We start from the raw sequence: 20,274 nt of genomic DNA on the forward strand, positions 1-20,274 counted from the left end.
TGAGGCCCAATGTAACCTCCCGAGCCTGGCTAGAGTTTGTCGACCTGTCTCTAACCTATAACATCCATGTGGGGGTGACTCAGCCAGACCTGATGCATGATTGCCACCTGCCTAGCTACCTGCCTGCTTGGGGGGAATACTATTGGCCCTTAACTCCTCACATCACCTTACCCTATCCTAAGATTCCCATCCCCTACCTCAGCCCTATGTAAGTTCCTGCCCATTGGAATAAATTTAGATCCTGCTTCGACAGACTCCCGACTCAGTGTGGTTTTTTTCTCCCTGGTAACTAATGGGGGGAGGGTCTGAGTCGTCGACACTCATCATCCCACTCAGCCCCCCACCCCCACCCTTCCACCCCCGGGAAGAGGCCGGCTGGACTGGCCCTTCCTCTGCTCTACAAGGAGGACCCTGAATGGAACAAGGTGAGAAAGAAACTCCAACTACAGACTGGGTCCCCAGTGCCAGTCAATGGGAAAGTTTGAGCAAGATTTTACACAATTCTGACTATGATGATGAGTTGGGCTGCACCTTGACCAGTAAGTACTGCTTACTTATGTTAATCTCATGTCCTTAAAAAAACAAACAAACAAACAAACAAAAATAACCTGAACCTCATGTTAGACCCCCAAAGATAGACTTACGGGAGTCTGAATGTCTTTACTTGTTCCTCTTTCCAACGTGACCTCACTGAGCAAATCTCCTTTCTCTGCTTTTCCTTGCTTGTCTTTTTGACATTTTGAAGATAGGTGGCTGAGCCTAGCTTGTCAGAGCCACCAAGGTCTATTTTTTTTTTTTTTTTTTGCTTTTTCTGTTTCCAGCTTTTATGCTACAGCTATTCTATTCAGCAACTGCAGGTTGCTTGAAAATTTTCTTTCATCTTCTAAAACTCTTCTATCATCCAGAGCAGTATGTTTTCTTATAATAGGCATTAGGTGCTTTAATTGCTCTAAGATGAAGTTTCTTCTACGATGACAGGAAATGACTGAACCAGATTTGGCATAGGGGTCTTTGAGAGCCCCTCAAAGCATTTCCCAAAGGCAAAGTATTGCCTTCAATGTCTCTTGTTGACCTGCATTCTTTTGTCCAGTGCCTGCCTGCCATAATCCAAAAGAGAAGGGAGTTCTGATTGTATTATTTAAAAAGCATTGTTTCTAGGAACAACCTGTTTACAATCCCTTTTAAGATTACCTTGTTTGCCACAACTAAAACATTTGACATTTCAATTTTTCTTCAAGCCTCTTGAAATCACCTCTCCCATCCAGGCATCATCATCATAGTCATGAGCTTCAATATTAATTGTATCTCAGATCCAGTCCTCCAAAGTTGCTGACCTTGCCTTTAAAGGCCTAATTATGATTTTGCATTGAGAATTAGCATTTCCAAAAGCCAGAGTTTCAATTATTACTTATCTAGCGTCTGAATCTGGTACCATTCTAATTACTGCTGGTGTCAATCTTTGTCAGAAATCCATGAAGGCTTCCTTTGGGTCTTGTATAACTTTTGTAAATGATTCAATTTTCTTTCCTATTTCCCCAATTCTGTCCCAAGCATTCAAAAGTGCTGCATGGCATAAAGCCAAGAGGTAGTCATCATATAGACATTGCCTTTCTAAAGAAGCACAATCTCCTTCTCCAATAATTTGATCTTAGAAGATATCTAGCCGGGCATTGGTAGCACACACCTTTAATCCCAGCACTAGGGAGGCAGAGGCAGGTGGATCTTTGTGAGTTCGAGGCCAGCTTGGTCTACAAGAGCTAGTTCCAGGACAGCCTCGAAAACCACAGAAAAACCCTGTCTTGAAAAAACAAAAAACAAACAAACAAAAAAAAGAAGTTATCCATACCTTTGGCTTTAGCCCATTGTTCAATAGTCTTATACTCTTCTCTGAACCAGGTAGTCTACTGTAATTGTGGATCAGTCTCTACAACAGCTTTAATCAAGTCTATCTAGTCTATAGGGATAATGCTACTACAAACTGACCATGTGTTTTATATCTGCCTCACAAACAGTGAATGCATGCCATATGAGACTACTGCTTCCTTGAATTTCTCTAAATCAAACATTATCACAGGCATCCAATTAGCTTTTACAGTATCTCTATCCTTTGGCACTTCCTGTAAGGTTACTGGATATATTAAGGTTGGTTTTCTTAAAACCTTAAGACTGTCCCTTTTCAACTTTATAATTCAATGCTGGACTTGGTTCTCCATTAAATTTCTCTGTCTGGGTTTGGATATCTCTAAGATCTGCTTTAATAAGTTTTTCTAAGGCCTGTATCTTGGCAGTCATATTAACCAAAATGTTTAGAGATAAACCAAGAATTATGAAACCGATAACAAACATTATGAAAATGATAATTAACAGTACATCAATCCTGGTTAAATTGATTATCCCTTCATTTACTTGTTCTGTTTTTTTTTAAAACCATCCATTATATTATACAGAGACCTAACTCTCTCCATTGTAATAGTGTTTCCCATTTTTTAATGTGGGGAAAAAACCTTTCTTTTTAAACTAATTCCTTCCTTTAAGAATTCTCAATAGTCTTACCAAATATGCTAACAATGTCAGTGAACTTAGAGGCATATATGGCATGTCTGATCCCTGGGCTGGGAGTGACAGCCCAAGGAGATGTGCTATAGGGAAATCCCAAAGTCTACGGTGGTTGGAGTGGGAGAACTGGCCAGACAGCCAAAAACAGATGCGATTTTTAAGAAAAAACGTGTGGCAGGTGCAGCCTGAAGGCAAAAGCCAGCCATGCTATTGTGGATAAGACATGTGTTAGGAGCCCAGGTCCCTCTGGAATTTGGGTGTGAGCTGAAGATTGTTTAGAGAGGCCACAATAAGCAAATCCTAAACTTTCTCAAAGACTTGGGGAAAAACAAAAGAAAACTCAGGCTGGGCAGGGACTTCATCAGGAGCCCTGCATGTAGCTTCAAGTTGGCAAATGACTTTTTCATGAATTCATACCTTAACATTGGGAACCAATTTGTAACACAGATTAAAAAAAAACAGGGACTGATATTGGGGTTCAAGCTGATAATCAGAAAAAGCAAAGCATATGGCCTCTAGCTCTTAGCTCTACCTCAGGCTGAAAGGGCTGTTCTGTCCTCAGCATGGCTGGAGAATAAATCTCCAAGACTGAATACTGAATGTCCTGCTCCGATCTTATATACCTCTCTAAAGCTGGGATTAAAGGTGTGGAAACACAAGTGTTGAGATCTCCTTTGTGTGAGCTGTCTCTCTTTTAGACTGATTCACTCTAATGTAACTCTGATTGACCTTGAACTCACAGGGATCCACCTGCCTTTGTCTCCTGGATTCTACTCTTAAGGTCTTAAAGGTATGTGTCATCACTGACCAGATTCTATAGCTAAGTAGTGTGACTGGTGGAATTAAAGGTGTGTATCATCATTGCCTGGCTCTATAGCTCTGACTACCTCTGCATTTTGATCTCCAGTGGCTTTATTAGATCATAAATAATATATCACCACAGATCTCTATGCAATTAACACCATCCTGTGGTTGCTATAGAGATTAGTCTCTATGCTATTAATTCCAACTTGTACGCAGAAAGCTGATAGGGGATGTTCTTCTGTATATACGTTCCTCTTATTGGTTGATGAATGAAACACTGATTGACCACTAGCCAGGCAGGAAGTATAGGCAGGGCTATGAAAGGAAGGAGTAAGGAGGAGAGAGATGCCACCAGGAGGAATACCATGTAGAGACTGGGAAGACAGGATGCACCAGGCATTCTCTGGTAAGAAAAGGCCATGTAGAGATACATAGATTAGTAGTTATGGGTTAATAATTAAGAATGAACTAGACAGGGGCTGAATAGATGGCTCAGAGGTTAAGAGCTCTGGCTGCTCTTATGGAGGTTCTGAGTTCAATTACCAGCAACCACATGGCGACTTACAACTGCCATCTGGTGCCCTCTTTCTGCCTGCAGGCAGAACACTGTATACAAAGTAAATAAATAAAATCTTAAAAAAAATGAAAGAATGAACTAGCCAGTAAGAAACCCTATTGGCCAACATTTTTATAATTAATAAAGAGTCTATGTGTTTATTTGGGCCTTAAGGGCAGCGGCAGGACCAGGTGGGACAAGAAACTCCAGCAACAGAAAAAATATCCTTCATAAATTCTAGTTGATGACTTTTAATGTGATCTTTTGTTTCCTAGTAGTTTTTACTAATAGTAAACTGTTGTATATGTATAAAAAATAAGTCTAAAACTGGTCTTTGAAGTACTTAAGGAGTTGTGCATATTTAAATGGAAGATAGCCCAACTGTAGCTCAATGACTGCAGTACCATGCTACCTAGAGCTAAGCTTTGAAGTTGCTAAATTAGCACAGAAAAAATTAGAAATAATGTACCATGAGGTAGGGCTGATACAGAGAATAAAACAGTCAGCACTTAGAAGGCCTACATGCATTATAGAAAATCATATTTTATATATTATATGAAAATAGACAATATTATCTGTCTGGCACAACTACTGATTGGTTACTTGCTCCACTTGTCCAAAATACACTCTTTTCTCACCCCTGTTCCTTACACCACGCATGCCCACAAATGCACACACAGGAAGTGTGAACACATGCAGGTAAGAGGTGGATGATTTTTATGTATATTTTGTTTGATAAAAGACAAAACATCTATAGAGCAGGTGATATGTATAAGAGGGATATAAAGAAACAGCAAGCTCACGATAAGATTACAAAGGGTATACTTATGAGCATGAATATGCGTGCTTATATATCCCTCGAGGAAATTGCATAGAAGATTGTATCAGTTTAGTTTTGATGGGCTGCTACTGCTTCATAAATACCTCAAGGGTACAGGGTTAGTAAGTACATTTTTTTAAAGAAACCATTTTTTGTCAATGACTATAGTCATAAAGAGGCTGTCATCAGTTTAACAGCACAACAATGAGTAAGTGTAGTATGTTAAATCATTTCATTAGAAAAACTTTTAGCTTTCAAGAAGTTTCTGTCACATATGAATTAGGAAGATAATCACACTTCTAATGGACTAGCTATTGTTAAAGTATAACATTTATTTTGGGAAAAACTATTTGGAAAAATATGGAATTTAATAGGTGTAGACTATTAATGATAGTCAATGCTATAGGAAAACAATATATTTATTTACCAGAGAGAGAGAGAGAGTCACACAAACCAGGAGTTAGAAGCGTGGCTGGCTTCCAGGAGAAAAGGGAGGTTCCTTTTCCTTTCACTTCCTTTTATATCTACCTGTGTCAGTTTACATGTCCCCGCCCTCATGGACGGATAGCTTTGTGGGGTTCACTCCTACAGTAGACTAAGGAAGCATTTTGAAATACTTTGAATATGAAGAATATCATTGTAAGAAATAAGAAAGAATCTTAAGAATTCAGTCAAATCCAAGAAATTGGGATATGACTCAGTGTTAGAGTACTTTCCTACAATGCTCAAGACCATTGCTTTGATCCTCAGCAGCAAAATTAGAGAAAAATAGTTTAATTCAATTTAATTTTCTTTTTTCATTTCTCTTTCTAATTTTCTTTTAATTTCTAATTGTGTATACATATGTATATATGTCTATGTGGAGGTATGTGCATGTATGAGTGTAGATGCTTCTAGAATCCAGAAGAGGGCATCAAATCCCTGGGAGCTGGGGTTACAGGTGGTCATGAACTACCTAAATTAGATGCTGGAAACCAAACTAGAGTCCTTTGCAAAAGCATCATGTAAAGAGAAGCTTTTTCCTTGAGAGGAGCCTTCCCGCCAGCCTGGTTCTAGAGCCGCATCAGTCCCAAATAAACACAGGAGGCTATATTAATTATGAAGCTGTTGGCCTTGTTTGTTTCTTACTGGCTAGCTCTGACTTAAGTAATTACCCCATAATTGTTAATCTAAGTATGTTTCTTACCGGAGAATAGTTCTAGGCTTCCTACCCCATGGCATTACATCTTGACTCTCCTTGTATTTCTCCTACCCAGAGTCCTCCTGGACTCCTAGTCCCACCTATCTAGATTCCCTATTGGCCAATACAGTGCTTTATTGACAAATTCACAGGACTTCCCCAACAGCATTAGGCACTCTTAACTGCTGAATCATCTCCTCAGTCCTAATTATTACATTTTTCTTATCTCAAAGGCTTATTCCTAATTATAAATCTTCATAGTACATCAAAAAACACTTATGTTTTCTCATAATAACATAGAGTTGAATTGTGAGTATGAGCAGTGTTGGGACCCATAAAGATAGCTCTGCTTCATCTTGGCTCAAGGTCAGAGAGTTCAAAACGGTTCCTAGTAAGTCATAAGACCTAAAAGTCTAAGGCATGACTACAGTAGGATGTTTGATCTTGGTCTTGGGTGTCCTAGCTAAATAACAACAAATTTGGTATAAGGCATGGTTATGCTTGACCCTCAAGGCCAGAAATTGAATCTAATGTGTAGTTACTGAATCCTTGGAGAATTGAGAAAGAAATTCTGTTTGTTCTCCTGGTATTTAAGTACTTAAGAATGGTGAAGAGCCGGGCGGTGGTGGTGCACGCCTTTAATCCCAGCACTCGGGAGGCAGAGGCAGGCGGATCTCTGTGAGTTCGAGGCTGGGCTGGACCGACAGCCTCCAAAACAATACAGAGAAACCCTGTCTCGTAAACCCCCCCCCCCAAAAAAAAGAATGGTGAAGAATAAATACAGGGCATTCAGTATTGACTGAATTGCCCTCTCGATTCCATCCTGTGTCTTATCTTTCTCTTAACGTCTCTACCTAGCCTTTCTCAATCTACACTCCCCCTCTCAGATAAGAACCAGGGGCAAGTTAGCTGGTTTCAACTGTAGCCCCACAAAGACAGGCTCCCACAGAACACTACATAGGTAAATCAGCAATAGTAAGTCATGTTGTGTTGCCTTGTTGAATGTTCCACCACAGAACTACAGCTTAGGGTTCTAGAGGCTAAGAGACCAAAATGGTGGGAGGCTGGCAAGCAAGCCACAGGCATGGCTGGAAAAGCAGGAAGCGCAGAAATCACATGTAACTGCAAGCACCAAGCACAGAACTGGGGTCCGGTGAGTCTGTAAAGTCTCAAAGTGACCCTTGACACTTCCAGCAAAGCAGCACCACTTCTGCAAACAGCTCCACCCACTGGAACCAAGTCTTCAAAGGAACCTAAGATGGGACATTCCTCACTCTAATCACCACAGAGAGATTATATGGCATTACCCAGGTCAGCCCAATAGAGAGCTATGGGAGTTTGCTTCTGGATAAGTCTTACCGGAAATATTCATTGTTTTCTATTTGTTTTCCACCTCACCCCACCCTGGGATCTGAAAGGCCTAATATTCTGGGAAACCATGGTGCAGAATGACTGAACAAGGATGCCTAGTCTCCGCTCCTACTTTCCTCTCATTTCCATTGTTGAGAGTCTTTGTTTTCTCCCCTTTGCCACCCAACCTTCACTTTTGCACAGTGACATCTTGGAACAGTGTCTATTAACAAATACTTTAAAGAATGAACAGCTCCCAAGGTTGATCATTTTTAAAAGTGTTTGGGAGACAGTTGTGCAGAACAGAACATGAAAAGTTGCAGTTCCTACCATGTGGTCTTGGGTATTCTCCTCAAAATGTCATACAATGATATTAGAGTGTGGTCTCTTGTGGTTTTTTGTTTGTTTGTTTTGTTTCTTCTTTTCCATCTTTATTCATTAAAAGTTGATAAAGGATCTTTCTTTCTTTTCTTTTCTTTTCTTTTTTTTTTTTTTTTTTTTGGTTTTACGAGACAAGGTTTCTCTGTTTTGGAGGCTGTCGGTCCAGCCTGGCCTCGAACTCACAGAGATCCACCTGCCTCTGCCTCCCGAGTGCTGGGATTAAAGGCATGCGCCACCAACGCCCGGCAGGATCTTTCTTTTAGAGGAATATAAAACTATTTATTGACCACTGTTCATCATTATTTACAATAAAGTAAATATACAGTTGGATGACATTCTGATACTACAGTTACTTTTATAGCCCATTAAACCACAACCCAAATACTGAAAAGATTCATTCTACCAGAAAGGAATGGGTCAGGGTAAAGAAAAAGCTTGCAAGTCATTAATTTATATTACCAAATTTTGTTCATTTATGTTGGTAGGTCTGAAATTGCCAACATCATCTCTAACTGTATTCCATTTCCCCAGCAAACAGATATTCCATGAATCATAACCTTTTAGATTTCAATGTTCTACAAAGAAATGGTTCATTAGAGGAACATTTACATGCCCGTCTAAGTCTTTTTGTTTGGTTTTTAGAGACAGGGATTTTCTGTGTAGTACACACTGACCTAGTCTAAATCAGAGATCAGTTTGCCTTCAGAGCGCTGGGATTAAAGGCATGCACAACCACACCCAGCTTAAGTCTTGTTTTTGTTGTTTGTTTGTTTGTTTTGTTTTTCAAGACATGGTTTCTCTGTACTGTTTTGGATGTTGTCCTGGAACTCGCTCTATAGACCAGGCTAGCCTGGAATTTACAGAGATCCTTCTGCGTCTTCCATCCTAGGGCTGGGATTAAAGGTATGTGCCACCAACGCATACCACAACTTTGTCTAATGCCATTTTCCAAAGGGGTAGTTAGTAATGACAAAATTTTGTAAATAAACTACTGTATGTGATAATACATAAGCTCTGATGTGCTTGCTGTAAAACTATCTAATAAATTACAGAATCATATACTTATAATCTGAAAGGTTATGGTTCAGAAAAATGTTCACAATAATGGAACCTCATCAACATATTTTCAGTTACAGTTTTTGTTTTTGAGTATTAAAAAAAAGTCAAAAACCAAAAACAGTTATGTAAGAGTCTTATGCATACACACGCATACAAACAAAAAACCCAGAATGATCCTTTCTGTGTCTCAGTTAAAAATAAATTCTGATTGACTAATGACTGTAAGATCTCCCCAGTGTTTAAGAAAAGCTGTTTTTTAAAGCTGAAGAAATGCAACATGGTATCAAATGTTCTATTGTGAAAGAAAGCTTTTATTTGCTCAAAACAATCAGTACTTTTTGAGCCAAACAAAAAACAAAAACATCCCAACTACTGTCAATACTTTCAAAACCAGCATATTAAACTCAATTTTCATTAGAATTTTATTTTTCTAAACTAGTAATTCAAAACCAAACAATTATTGCACTTCATCTTTGGGACAAGAATGCCCAAGTCAGCCTCTCCTCATGAAAGGCAATGACAATCTGAGGACACTTTGTATTTTCCTCCTTTGCCAGCACCAAGTCTGCTCATTTGACTCCTTCCATTTCATGAGAAACTAATTCTCCACTGCTGTCTGTGGCACCGATATTTGTTCAGGATCAAGACTTCTGGCAAAACCCCTAGGTTTGTCAGCGGCATCTCTCCGATTTGCTATCAGCAGATTCACTGTCAGATAAAGATTTCCTTTTTGTATCATCTTTTTCTTTACCAGATTTTTGAGAACTAAGAAATGCTTCAGTTAATTCTGGATAATCTAAATGTTCTTCTGGTTAAAAGTATTACCAGTATCTGTGAACACCTTCCACTAGAGGAAATACTTCACCTTCCCATTCTCTACATACCGGTCCAGTACTTTTTGTACCACAAGTTTTTCAGGCTTTACCTTTCCAACTTTTTTACTCTTTCCATTCTGTTTCGTTTCCATTTTCTGCAATGTAGTTTTATTGGAGGCCATTTTTTCTTTTTCTTTTCTAAATTGAAGAATTGAAGAGTTCACTGCTCAGATACTCCAGGTGGTGGATCCTGCAGTCTCCCGGCTGTGTGCCTCAGCTCAGGCACATCCGACGGGAGGGCTGATTAAGGATCTTATTAACATCATTTCTTGAAACATTTCTTTTCCACAAGCCTGTATCATTATTCTGCTTATGTGGGATTTATTCGTGCACATACTAACCTTCCAGGACCTCTTGCCCAGGGCAATGAAATTGCTGACTCCTTGACCCGCCCTAGGGTCTTATTTACTCAGGAGCAGCTGGCCCACCAGCTCCATGAGAGGTATCATCTAAATGCCCGCTCCATTAAATTTCACACTGGGTGCCCCTTATCCATAGCTACACAGATTACCTCTCAGTGCCCTGATTGTGCCCCTTATCATAATTCTCCCAATGAGGGGGTAAATCCCCGGGGCCTCAGGGCCAACCATCTCTGGCAAATGGATGTCACTCACCTGCCACAGGCAGGGAAATTAAAATACATGCATGTCTCGGTGGATACGTATTCTAAACTGATTTTTGCCTCTCTCCACTCAGGAGAGAAGATTAAAGATGTTATTTCTCATTGCCTGCAGGCCTTTGCCTACATCGGTGTTCCAGATGCCCTAAAAACGGACAATGGCCCTGCCTATGCCAGCAATCGCTTTGCTGCCTTTTGCAGGGAACATCACATTGTCCATTCTTTTGGTATTCCTCACAACCCCACGGGACAGGCTATTGTGGAGCGCACCCATGCCACTCTCAAACAGTATTTTAAGAAAATAAAAAAGGGGGAGTATGTTACCTCCCCCAATATTCAGTTATCCACCATACTTTACATTTTAAATTTTTTGACCATAGACCATAATAATTTGTCTGCTGTGGAGAGACATTGGAACAAACCCTCCCAGTCCTTGGGATGGGTCAGATGGAAGGATTTGATTACAGGAAAATGGCAGCCACCCACTCCCCTACTAGCTAGGGTCCGAGGGGCTGTTTGTGTTTTCCCTCCAGGAAGTGAGAAGCCCATTTGGGTCCCCAAACGGTGCATCAGGCATGTCGACCCCAATACTACTCCGGATACTAGGAATGCTCACCATGATAAAGATCCAACCATTGCTGAACACTCAGGTAAGGGAAATATGGGCGTTGGTGAGGATTCCCCCCCATGTTAATGCCAGTTAGTCATTCCAGCTCCCTGTTCATCAATTTTTATAACACCAATAATACATTGGGAGCAGCTGCTGCCAATGAGATTAAAAAGTCAGAAACTAGACATTCTGAGTTTCCCCCTCCTAAGCCTGATACCAGGGTCAGGAAGTAGGGGAATCCAAGAGATTCCCAGTGACATACGGTTTTAATCCCAACACACCTTTATGCAAGTCCCAGGACAGCCTCCAAACAATACAGAGAAACCTGACTCAAAAAAAAAAAATTGGTACTGGTATTAATTAAAGAAAAAGACAAAGACAAAGGTATATGGAATGGAAAATTTTGTTTACACTTAAGTTCTATTTTGTGAGTCATCTCTAAAAACTTTTGGCCAAAAGCCTGGCCTCTCTACCTTGCATCTACAGAGTTACAAGGAGTAGGTACGGCTGTACCCCATGACTGTAGCTCAAATGGAGGAATGATAAAAACATATAGGACTTTTTAACCTTTTTAGTTCAAGGATTGGCTGGAGTTGTTCTTTTACATAGATTTCAATTAAGGAAGCTTCATTACAACAGACTAATCATGACCTAGGGAAAAAGGATGACTGAAAGATGCATGTATGTTCTGAATGTATGGTGTGGCCACACCGGTATGTATGAAATGTGATTGTGAATGTGTGAGTGTGAACTGCTTATATGATTAAAAGGATACTTAAATCCCTTCAAAAATAGTTAAGAAGCTACCTAGATTGCTTTAAATATAGCCAAAAGGAACATCCAGCCAGTCTGTTAATGTTTTAACAGAAAAATTTAAGATGCAAATGAGGCCTTGTCAGCTAGTGAGAGCTCTACAGGTTAGATTGGGAAAGACTGCTCACAGACTTCAAATAATTTTAAAAACTTATTTGGACACAGTATAGTTTACAATCTTTGAGTGATTTACAGAAGTTTTTGGGAAATATCCAAAGGATATGTCCTTTTTAATGGGCATCTACAAATAATCTAAGTAGTAATCCCAATTTACCTAGATAGTTAACCAAGGAGGGTAGACAAATCCTTCTACTGTTATGGTCCAGCTTCAACAGTTCAAAAAAGAAAAAATTTTTTTTAGAAAATAAAAAAGGGGGAATAATGCCCCCAGTCCCCACATGACTCATCCAATAATACACTCATTTAAAAATTTTATAATGTGAATGCCAGTGAGCTTCAGACAGATTCTGGCATGATGGAACTTGAGCAACCATTGCTCAGGTCAAATGGAGACAGCCATACACTAGACAGTGGAGAAGACCCTAATTTGGGGTCGAGGGCATGTTTGTGTTTTCTTGCAGGAAAAGAATAAAGCTTCGGCAGCTGTCAGACCATTTAGTGAGATGCATGGAGCAGAGAAAAACTGGACCTGAGACCATGGGAGCCTACCTAAGCCAGTTTGAGTGAGATCTCCTAAATCAGTGTTCCTGACCCTTGATGTCATCGAATCTAGAGCCCAAGAAAGAAAGAAAACAGTCGGTTCGAGATTTCCAGTTTCTCAACAGACCTACTGCATCAACCTTCCGGACCCATGAGTTTTCATCGTGAAGCCAACAGAGAAAAAAGGACCCATTTAAAGCATTTGGACATTGGTATGGACTATGATGAATGGCAAAAGCCTCTTTTCAGTATTTGAACAGGACATGGTCACTTGAAATATCAGACTTGATGGTTCCTATTTCTGGAATCACGACTAGGCCAGTGTATTTTTCTGGAGAAATGCAACTTGTCCTAATGCGACAACTATTGTTCATATTTTTCATAATGCTACATGTGTAACATCAATGATTGTGCCCAATGTATCTGTGCAAGTGCACTTTCTAAATGCTTTCCTGAGCAGATCTTAAAACGATTGGAAACTTTATCAAATTGTAAATGTAAATCACATGCGGGTTACCCTTGTAACAGACGAAGGCTGGTAGAATGTTATGGCCCAGATCTGGTGATGGGTATGGTAATGGAGAGGCGCTATGTCAATGGGGGTCCTGGAAATGGTGGCAGTGGCGGTAGGCATTCTGGCTTTATGCCGAGCTCAAACGTGCCTTGTTCCAGAGACAAGAGATCCGTAACCAAGTATTGCTTAGCTTAGCCCATGGCAATCCCGATAGCCATGAAGGTTGGTTACAGATGATTTAAGGTTGGGGTATCTCCGATGACGGGCAACCTGTGGGGAAGACCCCTCCCACCTAAAACAGGGGTTCAAGGTCCCCCAAAGACGGGAAAGGGAGGGTGACCCTACTTGACCTAAGCCAGGAGTGCCTCATTTGAAAATAAAAAGGGGTGAATTGTGGGAACACCAGACCTTGAGCAGAAACCCACTTCCTCTTCTGCCTGGGAGTAGGCAGCTGTAAGACAATGTTTAGTAAAAACATGTTTACTAAAAACGATACAATAAGTTCCTGGCCACTTCCCCTTCTGCCTGGGAGTAGGCAGCTGTAAGACAATGTTTAGTAAAAACATGTTTACTAAAAATGATACAATAAGTTCCTGGGAAAGGCCTTCCCACAGAAACCGCCCTGACCTCGACCTTGTCCAAAGACTAACCGCACCTTCAAAAACCCACACACATCCACCTCTGGTGTCAGAGCAGAACCAGCCAGGGTAGGGGAGAGAGCAGAAGCTTCTCTGGTGGGAGCTTTTCTTAGGAAGTTTTTCTTGAACCTTTTTGGAGCCTGTTTAAAGTTTTCTTTATATCATTGAACGAGTCTCTGTGTTTTCAATACCTGACACCCTCTGCACGTTCTCGGACACAGGCCACGCAGCAGACGTGACATTCGGGGACCATGGCCACAAGGGTCCTGACAGCCTGGCGGTACAGCCATTTGGGTTTAGAGTGGTGCAGTGGCTTGTGACGTTCTAGCAGCTGTGCCTGACGCGTCACACGTCGCGCTCTATCGAAGGCTCTTTTGTTCGTGTCTCCTGTGGTTGTTGCCCCAGCAAGGCCACCAGCTAGGGACCCGGAGCTCTGAGGGTCGGTCGGTCCCTCGTGAACAGGATCAACAAAGTCTTTTCACCAAGAGGGGCGGAAGAACAAGCGACTGGGTATGTGGAGGCTGACGCTCTGCTTTGGCCTCAGCGGTTACGGGCTCCGAGGTCGCGGGCCACTTCCCAGTCCCAGATATTCCGTGTCACCCTAGCTCCTGGTTGCGGAGAGACGAGGGGCTGTTTCAGAAGTCAGGATGAGGACCATCGCAGCCTCCGGGTCAGAGGACACTAGGCATCAGGCCCTGCAGTGGTCAGCGCCAACTCCATGCAGCCTGGTGGGTGTTGTTGCTTCTGCTTGTTTCGTGAGTTGCCAAGTCTTGCCGAGGCTCGGACCAAAACCGCCTCGAATCTCAGGTTGTCTACTTCTCGGAGACTTCCTTAAAGGAGGACGGAATGAACACGGGAGCCCCTCCTCGAATTCAGACGCCGAGGACAGGACAGCGGCCTCTCGACTCTTCGGGTTCCCGCTGAGACAGCTAGGAACCGCCGGAAGAGCAGGCGTCCCCCAAACTCCCAGAACTGTGCCGACGGCAAACCCCAGTTGGAACTGAGCAGAGTTTGGCATCACTGAGACCTAAGACAAGAGAGACGACTCCGTCCTGTGACCAGCCTGGGGTGGGGGTGGGGGTGGGGGCGGCGGGGCGCTGGTCCTGTACAAACTCCTCACACAGGACTCCGCGGTCCCCTACTGTGGCCAGAGGAACAAAGCCCCGCCGCCGCGAAGAAGAATATCTTCGGGTCACGAACACCAGGCCTCTGGAGTTCCCGCATCTACAAGACTAGAGCGAAGCCTTAGTGACCCAGTAGAGACGCGCGCGACTCGGCTGAGGCCTGCCACCGACAGCGTTTTCCCAAAGTTTTTGTCGAATTGATTGCAAAATTCGGTGAAACTAGGAAGGCTGTCAAACTGTCACTTGGAGGCAACAGGGAGAACTCGCAGGAAGCGAACTCCGTGAGGACTAGAGGGCGGCTGGCAGTCTGGGCGGCCACTGAGCGAGTGGACTGAGCTATCCAGGGCCAGTGTCTTCGGGTCAAGAATCATTGCAAGGTGATATTACTTGCCCTCGTACACTATTTTCTTTCAATGCTTAGAGAAGTTTTCAATTTAGGACAACACGAGTTTTGTTTTGTTTTTAACGTTTCCCAGCTTCAAGAAAGTAAAACAAAAAATGTTAAAAAGCCCGAAAACCCAAAGCAAAGAAAACAAAACAAAACAAAACCCCCAAACAACCTCAATTGGCAATTATATCTTTTCTCGTATGTAGGGGTCGCCTATAGAATACTACGTAGCTCGGAGTTTAGCTCAGTTGGTTAGAGTGTGGTGTTAATAGCATGAAGTCCTGTGTTTTATCCTCCTGCGGCCCAGGTAAAGCTTCACTTTTAGAAGAAAGTCTTCAATTTGCCTCTCCCGGAAGCTGTTTAGATAAACCACCTTCAGAGAATGGAACTCAAAGTGCTCTGTAGTCCTCACTTCCGCAACTGGCGGGCAACTTGCGGTCTCATCAAGTGTTCTGGGCAAGAAAGCTGGCTCGGCAATCACTGGGATGTGACATTTACATTCCTTTCATTGTTCAATTTTAGAACAGTGTGAGGTTCAAGACTGTTTTCAGAAAACCTTAAAATGGAAACAAACAAACTGCAAAGAATGCATTGAGAAGTGCCATTTTGTAGGAAGCCCCCTCTGTAGAGGCATTAGTAGGTAGATATGTAGTTGGCCGGTTAGCTCAGTTGGTTAGAGCGTGGTGCTAATAACGCCAAGGTCGCGGGTTCGATCCCCGTACGGGCCAGGCTGAATTTTAATTCAACAAAATGGAAACAGCCATACCAAAGATCTATATTTAAGCATATAATACTTTCAAAGAACTCCATCTTTATGGACCCAAGCTCCCTTATGTGTTTTGTTTCTGTGGTTCTGGTGTCCTGAAAGCACAGGTGGAGGGAGTCGAGTTCTAGCAGGAATCCATTCTGGAAGCAGAGGGCAACGACGGAAAACCTGAGCCTTTCTTTCTCCACCTCACGTTTCCTACAGCCTCGCTTCTGTCCAGCCACACTGACTCTTCACTCTGACTTCCCGCGTGGATCAGAAGCCTGGGAACTCCTGTTTGTTTCCTGCCTTCTGCTGCTCTAGTGACACTGACCTGAGCAATGTCGGGTTCAGAAACCCAAGCCATTCGTCAGTGTCCAACAGCTCAGTGAGGTCCAAAGCATGTTCTGGCAGAGATCTTTCCTGACACTTTTCTCCATCTGAGCTTTGTCCCTCCCAGCACTCCCAGGGAGCCTGGCAGAGATCTGTGTTGTGGTATTTACGTGAACTTCCCCACGCCATTACACACTGGTTATGACCATGCAACTCAGCCGCATTCCAGATTTTGAAAGCTCTACACAGGGCATTTGTGTCCCAAAGAGGGACCAAAGTCTGTAAGGAGTGGATGCCAACCACAAGGTAAAAGTTGGAGGATGTGGGCATCGATCCCACTACCTCTCGCATGCTAAGCGAGCGCTCTACCATTTGAGCTAATCCCCCAGGCCCATTGCACTTGTCCTATGTTTCTGTATGTGTGCCCAACGCATCAACTCGTATTGGGACCTGGAAAGTATGACAGTCAAAGTCAGGATTCTCAAAGTCGAGAAGTTGAAAAGCTGAAAAGTTTACGGAGTACTGAACTAAGAATCTGAAAATAGAAAGTGAGGAAAAAGAGAATGGTTGTGTTGCTCTTTACTTATGAAATGCAGTCTTGATGTTGTTCATGAAAAGGGAGGAGTTGCTCCTTCCTAGTAGTGGTAAGAGCAAACATTGTAGAGACAGTAACTTGAAGTTAAGATTCAGAGGATGTGTTTTTGTTTGTCAAATGAACAAATGAAGCTTGTATTGTTGTTGTTGACCCAACCATAGTGATAGTCCTTTTTTATTCTGATACATGTTTACTTGTGGGGTGTTTGTTTTGTTTAGCAGATGTATTCTAAATGTAACAGATAAGATACTGCAGTAACTAAAAGACATTGTCTTAACCCTGGTAGATGTCATGTTACAGTAGGAAAGACAACAAGGGAACATATAAAATCTATATGGTACAGTTGGATAGTCATGTTGAGAAGGAAGGTGTTATGAAAGGACATGAAGAATTTTAGATAAAGTAGTCAAGTTGTGCTGCTTTTTGAGGTAGTAAGTTTTATTCTGCTACATGGGTCAAACAATGGAGAAAGTTGCACAGAAGAGCAGCAGTTTAGGCAGAAGAAAGTGTTAACTTTCTGAGGTTCCTGTGAGGATGGTGACGGCAGAAATTCCATATTATGGAGGGCAGTAAAAAACATTGGATTTTTAAGCCAGGCGGTGGTGGTGCACGCCTTTAATCCCAGCACTGGGGAGGCAGAGGCAAGTGGATCTCTATGAATTCGAGACCAGCCTGGTCTACATGAGCAAGTTTCAGGACAGCCTCCAAAGCCACAGAGAAACCCTGTCTCGAAAAACCAAACCAACCAAACAAACAAACAAAAACTTGGATTTTAATCTAAATATGGTAAGAAACAGTATTTTAGACTTGGGAAGTGTCATGGTCTATTTTGAAGTTTGACAACCAGATTGTATTTTGTTTGCATATGAAAATTGTTTCCTGGTTTTAAATATTTTTGTTTGTTTTGTCTTTCTTGTTCACCACATATTCTTGGTTATTGAGGACAATTGTAATGCTTTGGATTTAATGAGGTATTCTGATTCATTTAATGAGGATAACTCAGTTAAAGAGTTGAGGCAGGAGGATTACATGTTAGAAAGCTAGCCTAGGCAACCTAGGGAAAACCTTTCTCAAAATGTAAAAAGAGTAGGTTATATAGCTCAGTGGGACAGTAAAAAATGTTATTTTTGTTTGAGCATGTCTATATTTTGGCTCAACAAAGGTATTCTAGGGTAGTTTGAAAATCCAGTTATCTAACATATCTCTGATTCCCTTCAGTGATGAATGGTATCTAGAACCTAGGTTCTCAGTGTTCATTAAGTACATTATTGCTGGGATTGCATTTCTGTGACTTGACAGATGACATTCCTAGAATTAAAGAAAAACACATTTTCATGTGTACACACATGTCTGTTTTCTCTATAAAGTGCAAACTGTGACCTCCTTATGATACTGCACTTCAATTCCAGCTAAGTGCAGTACAGAGTTCATTCTAATCTTATTCTTTTCTACTTGTATGTAACTTGCCTCTGTGACTGTGAGGAATCTAAGGGTCATTATCCAATTCTGAGAAATACACTGGCATGTACTACGATGACAAGCCCTCTGAAAGTTTAGTCATTGGATACAGTTTGGAAGGCTATACTCTAGGATGGATCTGAGGCAAGTAGATTGGAGTTCAAGATCTGCCTCAACTACATAGTGAACCTATTTCTAAAAAAAGTTAAAGAAAACAAAAACAGTAATTGTTTTTATTGTTAATGTGAAAGACCTCGGCATCAAAGCGCCGGGCACTGACCCGAACCCTCTGCCCAAGAACCTGGGCCAGACCACTGGCTGCAAATGCAAGAGGTGATTTATTGAGTACACAGGTGCCTGCAGTTGCTACTGCAACTTGGGTGCAGAGCATACCGGGCTTGCAGGCAGCACAATATTTATAGAGTTTTAATGGTTACATAAGTAACAGGCATTTCATTGGCTCATCTTGGGGGCAGGGGTAGTTCCCACGGACTAAGTTTCCTGGTATTACTTTATGAAAGACCCTGGCACGCTTCAGCAATTATTATCCGGGTCCCATGACTACTATGGTGATCATAGACACAACTGGGGGCAAGAGTAGTTGCCAAGGACTAGGTGTCCTAGCATTGCCACATAAAAGACCCTGGCACGCTTCAGCAATTATTATCCGGGTCCCATGACTGCTCTGGTGACCACAGATCCTGTTTGACATCCTGCCAGCTGGGCGAGGTACCTGGTCTGGGTTTCTTTCATTAGGCAACGGCCTGGCCTTGCTTTTCTTTTCCTAGGGTGTCCTGGGTAGGGGTCTTTCAAATGGTCTTTAGTTTGAGTTAATATAGTATCATACTATGTCAGTAGTTATTTTTTCCTTTTTCCCTCTTTTGGGTGATCATGTTATTTGTTTGAAACAAACTGTATTTTGGTTTGTTTTGAAATGGTCTCACTTTGTAGGTCAAGCAGGATTAGAATTTTATAGCTCAGGCTGGCCTCAAACTTGTGACAGTTCTCCCGCTTCAGCCTCCAAGTACTGAAATGATAAGTGTGCACCACCATACTTAGCTGTCAGTTACTTGCATTTTACAGCTCTCCTGCCTCCTGCCTCCTTGGCTAGTGATAGAGCCTATGGTCCCACACATGCTGAGCCCACCCTTTTTTCTATTGAATGTATGTGTATGCAGAAACTTCAGTAACATCAGTTCTGTCTTCCTAGCTTTTGATTCCATTTTCACCCATCTTGTAATGGTCAAATACATTAATTTCTTGTTTTTCCTAATTTATTTTTGACTAAATAAATACATGTATAGTTTTTTAAATTTCTATTTTCTAAAACAAAATATAATATTTGCTTGCACTTTAAAAATTTTACAGTTGGACACCCGGTAGTAGTGGTCTATGCCACCTTTAATCCCAGCAGTTGAAAGATAGTGGCAGGTGGATCTCTGAGTTCGAGGCTAGCCTGGTCTAGAAAGCTAGTTCCAGGATAGCCAGGCTACACAGTGAAACCCTGTTCTCCCCCCAAAATTACAACTGGAGCTGGAGAGATAGAGCATTTGCAGAGGGTCTAGATTCAGGTTCCAGTACCATGGATTTGTCCATTGGATCCCCTGGGACAAGTTACAGAAGGCTGTGAGCTGCCATGTGGGTGCTGGGAATCAAACCCAGGTCCTCTGAAAGAGCAGCCAGGGCTTTTAACCACCAAGTTACCGCTCCAGTCCCACATAATTTTTTTATAATCTTAAAAAACATTTATAATTGTGCTTTGTTGCATATTTCAAAAGTCATAACCTGGAGTGAGATGACTTGGAAGTTAAGAATGTTTGCTCTGAAATCCTAAGGACTAGCAGTTGACTCCCAGTAGCCTCATAGCAAGCAAGGCATTCCCACAAATGTCTGGAAACCCAGCTCTGAGTAGGACAGAGACACGAGAATTTCTGGAGCTTTCTGGCTTCCAGCCTAGCTGAGAAAACATGAGCCCCAGGTTCAGAGAGAGACCCCACTGTAAAGGAAAGAGTTGAAGAGCAGCACAGGAGGAATCTAACACTTTCTTCTGGATTCCATGTGTGTAAACAGATGCATGTGTACATAACTCACATAGACAAACATACATAAAAGCCTGAAAAGATCATAACCTTACCCAGAGTTGTACATAGTGTCTGCTATGTTGAATTTATATATAGGAATTTAGTTATGTGTTGT

At 41.9% G+C, this 20,274-nt stretch overlaps 2 non-coding genes and 1 pseudogene across 2 annotated transcripts; 1 reads left to right on the top strand and 2 right to left on the bottom strand.

Moving 5' to 3' along the window:
* Positions 1-9,163: 9,163 nt before the first annotated feature.
* Positions 9,164-9,703, bottom strand: LOC121138181 (annotated as a pseudogene).
* Positions 9,704-15,601: 5,898 nt separating this feature from the next.
* On the top strand, positions 15,602-15,675 carry Trnai-aau. The gene has a single exon. It is a non-coding gene; the product is annotated as a tRNA-Ile (tRNA).
* Positions 15,676-16,339: 664 nt separating this feature from the next.
* Trnaa-agc lies at positions 16,340-16,412 on the bottom strand. The gene has a single exon. It is a non-coding gene; the product is annotated as a tRNA-Ala (tRNA).
* Positions 16,413-20,274: the final 3,862 nt, after the last annotated feature.

This window comes from Mesocricetus auratus, unplaced genomic scaffold (genome assembly GCF_017639785.1).
Source record: "Mesocricetus auratus isolate SY011 unplaced genomic scaffold, BCM_Maur_2.0 contig_11997_pilon_obj, whole genome shotgun sequence".
Lineage (NCBI taxonomy): Eukaryota > Metazoa > Chordata > Mammalia > Rodentia > Cricetidae > Mesocricetus > Mesocricetus auratus.